Below are 10,433 nucleotides of genomic sequence, written 5' to 3'. Positions count from 1 at the left end.
AGTTCTTGTGACTTTGTTATTTTGGTTTATTTTTCTTATTACTCTGTTTAGATATGAAAGTGAGTGAAAGGAATTGATCATTCTTTAAAATGGAAAACGATTTTTTTCTTTTTAGTGTTTCAGGGTACACATTTTTCTTCAATAGGAATACTGAAATAACTTTGTTAGAAAAATTTATAGTTAAGTATAAAATGAAAAACACATTGCCATCAAGTCAATTTAGTATGCATCTTAAAAATTTAGAATTCAAGTATAATCTGTAGCAGGGTCTTCAAGTGAAGGTATGCATACTCTGAGGAGCATTAAACTTTCCGGTGGGGCACTTGGGCATGAATAGCTTTAAAAAGAATATATGCTTTTTTAAATCCTCATATATACCCTGTTAAAATTGATTTTCCTTAGAACATTGGGGTCATGCCATCTCTCTTTTTTTGTTTTCCCCTTTCATAATCACCCTTCTCCCACTTTACAAAAGAAACCTATGACAGATTGTATTTTCCAAAAGTGACTACAACTATTTCAGGTCCCACATACTCTTGCAGAACTTTGCTGCTACCCCATCAAGATGTGGACTTAGGTCCCTTCGCCTTAAACCCAAAAGAACATTTCTCACTGCCCTGAAACCAAAGGAGTATTGTGGAAGTTAATGTATTTTTATTATGGGTAAAGTGTGGTCTTAGAAATGTTTTACTGGCTCATGTGTAGGTGTTCACAATTTAAATGTGTTGTCAGTTGGGAAGATGGCATGATGACAGTTTTGTTTAATGACCTTGCCTTTTTTGTCTCCTGTTGTCCAAAAAACCATTTTTCACGAGGGTGAATCCCATGAAAGAAAAGCAAGGAGAACATGAATATAACATGAAAGGAAAGGCACCTTATTTTTAGGCAACAAACACCTGGTAAGATTCCTTGCTGCATCGATCTTAAAATATTCAAGATTGGTATAAAAGCATGATGAGAATTGGTGAATTGGCTATGAGGCAAACTCTGTATTCCCACCATTCTCAATAATGATAGAGTCTGATGGGTGTGTCTCAGTCCCTGTCTTAGTAGCATAATCTGCATGATTTCATGGAGGCAGATGGTAAAAGTTTCATGTATGCTTCTGACATATTACATCTTCAAGTTAAAAGAACATATTTTAGAGGTAAGTTGATGGTTTTACATTTTCTGGTACATTTTTTAAATTTCTAGGAGAAGCATTTTCATTAAACTTTGCCAGTATATTATTAAAATAGATTCTGTAAATCCATATTAACTCTTTATGTGGGCCCAAGTCTCCTGCTTATTGTCATTCAACCATTTCTCTGCTGTTTTTGTTCCTATCATGTACTTAGATTTAAATTAACAGAAAGATATCATGGATTTTAAGTAATACATTTGCAATAGTCATTGCCTTGTATAGGGAGCCCTGGTGGTGCAGTGGTTAAAGCACTCAGCTGCTCACCAAAAGGTCAGCAGTTCAAACCCACCAGCCACTCCACAGGAGAAGGATGAGACAGTCTGCTTCCGTAAAGATTTATAGCCTTGGAAACCCCATGGGGTTGCTATGAGTTGGAATCAACGGCAGTGGGTTTGGGGATATTTTGTATAAGCCCTGAAGTTACTAGTGACTCAATATCTTCTTATCTCCTTGCTTTTAGTTTCCACAATTTATCATCTAATCTAAGACATCATTATTACAAGATTCTCCATTATGTTGTGTACCACTTAGGAAAAACTACTGCCAATTAAACTGTGATATGCCATCTATTTTAAGCTGAGTCCCAGTTTCAGAGATGTTAAAATGTGTGTGTTAGCTTGATGAAATAACATAAGCAGTACTCTGAAAAAACACAACACGCCCTTACGTGCAGAAGTAAGGAGTAAATGTTGCCTAAATGTAGTATAGGATGTAGTGCATTTAACTTCTGAAAATTAGCTTTACTTAATTAGGATTAATTTTCCTTAGATATTCTGTTCTAATTCTTTAGAAAGTATGATAATTGGTTTTTTTAATCATGAAATAAAAATTTCAGTCTACAGGCAGTCCCCAACCTGACAGGGTTCCTTTCTGACTTGTCTTTTTTTTTTTTTTTTTTTAGTTTTATTATTGTTACCATTCATTATCAGTACTTGTCTTAGCCATCTAGTGCTGCTATAACAGAAATACCACAAGTGGATGGCTTTAACAAAGAGAAATTTATTTTCTCACAGTCTAGTAGGCTGGCAGTTGGAATTTAGGGTATCAGCTCCAGGGGAAGGCTTTCTCTGCTGGCTCTGGAGAAAGGTCCTTGTCATCAGTCTTCTTTAGGAAGTCTAGGAGCTTATCGGCACAGATACCCCAGGTCCAAATGACGCATTATGCTCTTGGTGCTTCTTTCTTGGTGGTATGAGGTCCCCATGTCTCTCTGCTCACTTCTCTCTTTTATATCTCAAAAGAGATTGGTTTAAGACACTGTCTAATCTTGTAGATCTCATAAATATAACTGCCACTAATCCATCTCATTAAGTCATAGTGGTAGGGTTTACAACACATAGAGAAGTCCTCACATCAGATGACAAAATGGTAGTCATACAATACTGGGAATCATGACCTAGCCAGTGTTGACAGATATGTTGGGGGGGACACAATTCATCTCTGACAGTATCTTTATGAATCCGATCTTTGAACATCTGCAAGTGAACATCTGAGAATGATAACATCAGATTACACACTGCAACATTGTATGTAGTACATATTACTAACGATAAGGTACGCCAGAAAAAAAGCCCAGATGTGACTTGTCATAACTCAAACATATCCTAAGTCGGGGACTACCTGTGTATATAATTATCACAAAATATATGCAGTTTCCAATTTTATGGTGTTTTTACTTAAATTTAGCTCCAAAATAATATCCTTCTAGATGAAATGGTTATGGGTAAGTCTTGGTAAAACCTTCTGGTTAATTTCCTAAGGAATTGAGAAGGAGAATGACTTAAACAATTAGATCTTTTTTCATTTCTGATGAAGTCCTTTGCTTTCAACAAAATTGAAGGAGAACTTAAACTGTCAAGTAAAAGATCATTAAAAATAATTTGATGATAGGTGAATTTGTGATTCTCAGAATATAAATGTGAAGGAGTCTGAGAATTGAGTTGCATTGCTGTAACAAAATCCTTTCCATCCCTTTTTTCTTATATATGTAAGGTTCCTCAGCACTTATATCTATACATAAAAAATAACAAAAATGTCAGCAAGTGTAGAAAAATACAGCATCTTCCATCTCACTAAGAGATAATTTCCAAACTTTAATTTGTCTTTAATAGTAACTTAATAAAATTAATATATTTATGTTGTTTTCATCATTTGAACATTTGAATAGTAATGATAATTCACGTGACAGATTTTTAACTACTTGGAGATTTATATTCACAGGAAATGTGTTTTAATTTATAAATTTTTATTTCAATAAATATAGTTTTATTACATTTTGGGAAACAAATATATGATAGAGTCAGTAAAAGACTTTCAAACATTATATTACACTGAGATAAAATTACATGAGGTGTAATGGAAGTATGAGTTGGGGCTTAAAGAAATAATGTAAAATTTCTTATTAAAGAACTTGTATTTTAAAGGGATGGTGGATGTCAAATCATGGTGGTATTTAGATTCTATTGAATGCATTTAAAATAATGATGTAATTAATGGTTTCTACCTTAAAATATCAGTATTTGCAATATTCCAGAAATGACTTCCTTTGCCAGATTTTAAACTTACGATTTAAGAAAAAAAAAAATTATCAACTTAAAAATGTATAAAAGGGTACATTAATTTTCAAAATTGTTTTAGAGACTATGTGACCAAATTGTAAAGATCCCAAAACAGAGAGGGGAAAAGAGGAAAGGTAGTAAACTATGAATCGAAGCAAAATCAGAGAAGGAAGGAAAAACGTAAAAATAAAAATGGCAACAGTATGTGCAAATAAAGTAAAATTTCCAATTAAAAGACATGAGATTGGATTAGAGAACTCTATTTGCAGGTTTACAAAAGACATCAAAAATAATTATAAAAAGTTTCAAACTCATATATGTATGTATATATATTATTTTCAAGTACACAGTGTATAATAAAATTTTATAGATGTTCTAAGTCACAAAGGAGTCCACAAATTTCAAAGAATTGATTGTTATGCAGATGATTTTTTTACCAAAATATCAATAAATTTAAAAACAAGCACCCCTCCCAAAAAATGTGAGAATAAATCAGTGAAACAGAAAACTAAAATTAGAATGTCAGCAAAAGCAAAAACTCATTCTTTGAATAAAAGAGACAAATCTAAAAGACTGATAAAGGAAAAAAACTACTGATCTTTGGGATTACATCAGGTTTTGTTTCCTTTTTGAGCCATTCTATTTGTGGAAATTGACTTCTCATGACTTTTCTTAGAAGTTTTCCCAAAAACTAAGAAAAATTTTACTTTAAAAAATATAATAAAACTGATTCTCTGTAGCAATTACCATATGAATCCATTGGCCCATTTTATAAATGTGAAATGAAGGGATTTTAAGACATCTTATTTTTTCTATATCTTGAAATATTTTGCAACTTAGTAATGCTTGGAATGAGTTCATCAGTTATTCACAACTATACTAAAAAAAGACTAGTAAGTAAACAATAATAGAAAAGAATGGGTGAAATCACCTAGAAAGATAATGCTGTAGTGAAATAAATCATTATTACATCATCTTTCAGTTTTTGTTTTTTTAGTTTTTTTTCCCAAGAACATCACTTTTCACGAAGATATAAAAGGACTCTGTGGTTAGGTGCCGTCAGGTTGGTTTCCACTCATAGCGACCCCATGCAACAGAGTAAAACTGCTGAATGAGGTTTTCTCAGCTGTAATCTTTATGGGAGCAGATTGCCAGGTCTTTCTCCCATGGAGCCGCTGGGTGGCTTTGAACCACCGGTCTTTCAGTTAGCAGCTGAACACAACCATTTTGCCATGAGGGCTTCTAAAAGAAATCTAGAGACACTATATAATTGTTTTTTCACATTTTCGTTGGGCACAGTTGAGAATTCAACATTTTTAATCCATAATGGCAAAGGGAAGAAAACTGACATGTTTCATAATTATTGGAGCCCTGGTGGCTCAGTGGTTAAGAGCTCAGTTGCTAACCAAAAGGTCTGCAGTTCAAATCTGCCAGCTGCTCCTTAGAAACCTATGGGACAGTTCTGCTCTGTCCTGTGGGGTCACTATGAGTCGGAATGGACAAAACAGCAATGGGTTAGTTTGTTTTGTTTTTTCATGATTATTAGACAAATCAGAAGGTGAATGCAAAAAGCAGCACTCTAGACTCAAAATGGTGGTAAGTTTGATCTTAGCAGCAAAATTCCTGTGGATTTTCAGATGGCAATATTCAATAAGTGAACAATGTATTTCTAAGAACACAAAGTAGACATGGTACTTTCATCCAGTTAGTCATCTAAAGGAACAACTTCATCACGAAATACTTTATTGCAAAAATATCTCCCAAATTTTGTACAGCAGAATTTACTTGACAGAGTTTGTAAGTAAATAAATGCAAAGGCAGGTTCAGAGATGATGGGAAGGAAATGATATAGAAACAAAAAATAATTGGATTGATCATTCTAATTGGTATTTACAAATCTAAAGGTGAACATGTTTTGCAATTATGAAGCTAAGAAGATGTCCATTCTCTTTCCAACAAAAATATAAAGTTTAAAAAAGTTTTTAAAGGTACTGCATTTTGATGATGCAAGAGAAAGAAGTAAGGATAAACTAGAACCTATTGGATACGTATTTGAAGCGTGCAATCAAGATTGCCCCAGTGAATATGATCTAGGTTCATGATAGCTGATGGGTATTTAGTTCCATTCAAGGAACATTAACAATCTCTGATATTCTGTACCTTCAAAACCTGGAAGAAGTAGAATAAAAATTTGGGTTTCCTATCCTTACATTTTTATTAAGATTTCTAATAAAATTTGTTTTTATCTGTATTCTCCACATTTTCATTAAATGACCAAAAAAAAAAAAAATTTTTTTTTAAGGAAGCGTCCATTGCACCCAGATAGAAAATGACTATTTGTCTTGGTATACAGGGGTTAAGATGAAAAAAGGATACACCTACAGATAGAAGATTTGAAGGTCACACAAAAACATATGATGGGCAACTTTATAACCAAGTATTTGAGAACGCAGATGAATTTTCTTAATGAAATGGAAATTATCAAAGTTGACTCAAGAAGAATAGGCATCCAGAATAAATAACAACTAAAGAAACTGATAATCATATAAGTCTCTTTCCATAAAACACACCAGACCCACGTAAGTTTTACCAAACCTTCAAGGAATGTATAATCCCTGTTTTATACAAACGTCTAGGGAAAAAATGAAAGTATCCAACACAATTCATACTTCTGGAATAACCTTGATATCGAACTGGCCAAGGATCCTCTATATGGAAATCGTAGATCAATTTTACTCAAGAACATAGTTGCCAAAAATCTTGAAGATATTACAAGTCAGCTGGTATCCAAAAACAAAAAGTGAACCAGTAGAGTTTATCCCAGAATTGTAATGACAGTTAAGCATCTGGAAATTTATTGTTATGTACCTTATAGATCAATTAAAAGGAAAAAGCTATAAACAGGAGATTTAAAAAAATTCCATAATGTTGAATATGCAAAAGGCTTAGAGAAGAGGGAAAAGTAGGTCTGAGGTGTGAGAGTTGTAAAGGAAGACATGAAACTGACCTTATTGGCAGGCATGGTTGCCATGTATAACTCTTTGAGAGGCAAAGAGTTTTGAAATAATACTCTGGATCTAAGAGTGATATCCAAATGTAGCACTCCTATGCACCAGTCAACAAATACAATAGAGAAGGAGGAGCCAAGATGGCGGAACAGACACTTCCAATGAGCCCTCATTAAACAAAGACATGAAAAAAAACAAGTATATTAGTGACAAGCTGGAAGCCCTGAGCAGCAAAGGCAAGCTTAGACAATGAACTGAGGGGCAGGGGGAGAAAGAGACCGTTCAGAAGTGGAGAGGAGTTACCGGACCTGAATCACGGGGAGCCCTCAGAGACCATTCCCAGAGCAGCGGCGGCAGGCTGGTGCTGGCATTCAGCCGCAGTTTCCTCAGGGAGAAGCAGCCAGCCGCACAGCCTACTCACACCTCTGGAACCTGAGAAGAACAGTGCTCTAGGTAAAAGCTGAGTACTTGAGTATATTTTACCGTGCCCCCCACCCCCAAGCCATCTTCAGTGGCTGAGTCCTTGGGCCTGAGATAGCCCTGTTGAGCACCTAGAGCCATCCTCCCGGCCTTGGGGAAGGAAAAAATTTGCAACTGGGGGGAAAAGATAATTTGCTAGCTCCATTAACCAGGGGAGCTCATGACAGAAGAGGCTCCTGTCCAGGCATAAACCGTCCGTGGACCTTGTAAACCTTTCCCTTCTGCATGGACATGTGTGGGCCTACTTTGGGAGAATAGGCCCTTGTTGGCAAACTCCAACCATTTCAGCTGTGTGGTGGAGAGGTGAGTGTTTGACATTGCTTTGCCTATTAAACAAGGTCCTCACGCACATCAGGAACCTAAGGACTGCTAGCTCCACTCAGGTCACCCAGCCACCCACAACGGGTCCAAAGATAACTGGCATCTCCCAGTCCTTACAACGAAAAACTTTGGGTGCCCATGGTCTGTCTACAGAACCCTCCCATCTGCACGCTCTAGGGAACGGGGATGCATTTTCCTCAGAGACACTCGGGGGTTGGTTCTCAGCCCCTTGCCTTGTTCAGAGCGTGACCTCCTGCTGCAATCAGATACTGGTGTATACGCCAATCGCCCCTACCCCTCTAAGACTCTACAACAGGGCCTGTACCACACACTTGATCAGCTGCCTGGAAACCTGAGCTTAATTCATACAAGAAAACTGAATGGACTCCTAGACTGATATACCTGATAACAGCTCTAGCCAGCTGGGGACAGGACACCAGAGCTCCAAAGGTGAAAATAATCAAGCTAGCTCACTCAAGCAACCCATAGGGGTATGCCAAAACAAAACAAAGCAAACAGTTACGACACAGTAAGCAAGCATAAACTAATATAATAACTTTTACATGGCTCGGAGACAACAGTCAATATCAAGTCACAAAAGGAACAGACCGTGATCACCTCAACAGGCTTTCAAAACAAAGAATCCAGGGATCTTCTGGATAAAAGTGCATTCCTGGAATTATCAGATGCAGAATGCAAAAGTTAAACATGCAGAACCCTTTAAGACATCAGGAAGGAAATGAGGCAATACACAGAGCACGCCAGGGAACACACAGATAAAGCAATTGAAGAAATTAGAAATATTATCCAGGACATAATGAAAAGTTTAATAAGCTGGAAAAATCCATAGAGAGCAATCAGAAATTCAGAAGATTAACAATAAAATTACAGAATTAGACAACTCAATAGAAAGAAGCAGAATTGAGCAAGTAGAAGCTAAAATTTCTGAACTCAAAGATAAATCACTTGGCACTAATATATTTGAAGATAAATCAGATAAAAGAATTTAAAAACATAAAGAAACCTTAAGAGTCATGTGGGACTCTATCAAGAGGAATAACCTGAGTGATTTCAGTACCAGAAGAGGGATGGATAACAGAAAATACACAGAAAATTGTTGAACATTTGTTGGCAGAAATCTTCCCTGATATCATGAAACCTAAGAAGATATCGATCCAAGATGCTCATCGAACTCCAAATGAGGTAGATATTAAAAGAAAGTCAGCAAGACATATAATCAAACTTGCCAAAACCAAAGATAATTGTAAGAGCAGCGAGGGATAAATGAAAAGTCACCTGTAAAGGAGAGCCAATAAGAATAAGCTTGGACTACTCAGCAGAAACCATGCAGGCAAGAAGGCAATTGGATGACATATTTAAAATATTGCCTGACAAGACTTATGTATCCAGCAATACTGTCCCTTAAATATGAAGGTGAAATTAAGACATTTCCAGATAAAAGTTTAGGGAATTCATAAAAACCAAACCAAAACTATGAGAAATACTAAAGGGAGTTCTTTGCTTAGAAAATGAATAATATCAGGTATCAACCCAAGACTAGAACACTGGGCACAGCAACCAGAGGTCAACACAGACAGGGAAATAAAAAAAAAAAAAACAGTGAGATTATTAAAAAAAAAAAAAAAAAGCTCAAGACAGGGTAACAGAGATGTTATTCTATAAAAGAAGACAATATTAATAAAGAGGGACTAAGAAATGTAATACACCTTGCATATGGACAGGAAGATATGGTGATACAAAGAAATAAGTTTTAAATTTAGAAAATTATGGGTAAATAATAAGGTAATCGCAAAGGAAACAAACTATCCTGGTCATGAAAATAAAATACAAGGGAAAAATAGAGACTCAGCAGAAACAAAATCAACAACAATAAATGTGAGGAAAGGGCAATATATAAAAATCTCAGCACATAAAATTAAGTGGGAAAAAAGAAACTCAACAACACACAAAAAAAGACTCAATGATAGCACTAAATTCATAAAAATTCATACCTATCCATAATTACCCTGAGTGTAAATGGACTAAATGCACCAATAGAGAGTGGCAGAATGGATTAAAAAACAAGATCTGTCTATATGCTGCCTCCAAGAGACACGCCTTAGACTTAGAGACACAAACTAAAGCTCAAAGGATGGCAAAAAATATATCAAGCAAACAACAATCAAAAAAAGACCAGGAGTGGCAATATTAATTTCTGACAAAATACACTTTAAAGTTAAATCCATCAGAAAGGATAAGGAAAGGACACTATATAATGATTAAAGGGACAATACACCAATAAGATATAACCATATTAAATATGCACCCAATGACAGGGCTTCAAGATACATAAAACAAACAATAAGCATTGAAAAGTGAGATAGACAGCTCCACAATAATAGTAGCAGACTTCAACGCACCACTTTTGGTAAAGGACAGGAGGACATCCAGAAAGAAGCTCAATAAAGACACGGAAGATCTAAATTCCATAATCAACCAACTTGACCTTGTAGACATATACAGAACACTCCACCCAACGATAACCAATTACACTTTCTTTTCTAGTGCACATGGAACATTCTGTAGAATAGACTACGTATTAGGCAATAAAAGTGGAAATCAATAACAGGAAAAGCAGGGAAAAGAAATCAAACACTTGGAAACTGAACAATACCCTGCTCAAAAAAGACTGGATTGTAGAAGACATTAAGGATGGAATAAAGAAATTCAGAGCATCCAGTGAGAATGAAAACACTTCCTATCAGAACCGTAGGTACACAGCAAAACCGGTGCTCAGAGGCCAATTTATATGAAATGCACACATCCAAAAACAAGAAAGGGCCAAAATCAAAGAATTATCCCTACAACTTGAACAAATACAGAGCA

Source organism: Loxodonta africana, chromosome 8 (genome assembly GCF_030014295.1).
Source record: "Loxodonta africana isolate mLoxAfr1 chromosome 8, mLoxAfr1.hap2, whole genome shotgun sequence".
NCBI lineage: Eukaryota > Metazoa > Chordata > Mammalia > Proboscidea > Elephantidae > Loxodonta > Loxodonta africana.
Note: the sequence above shows the minus strand (reverse complement) of the source record.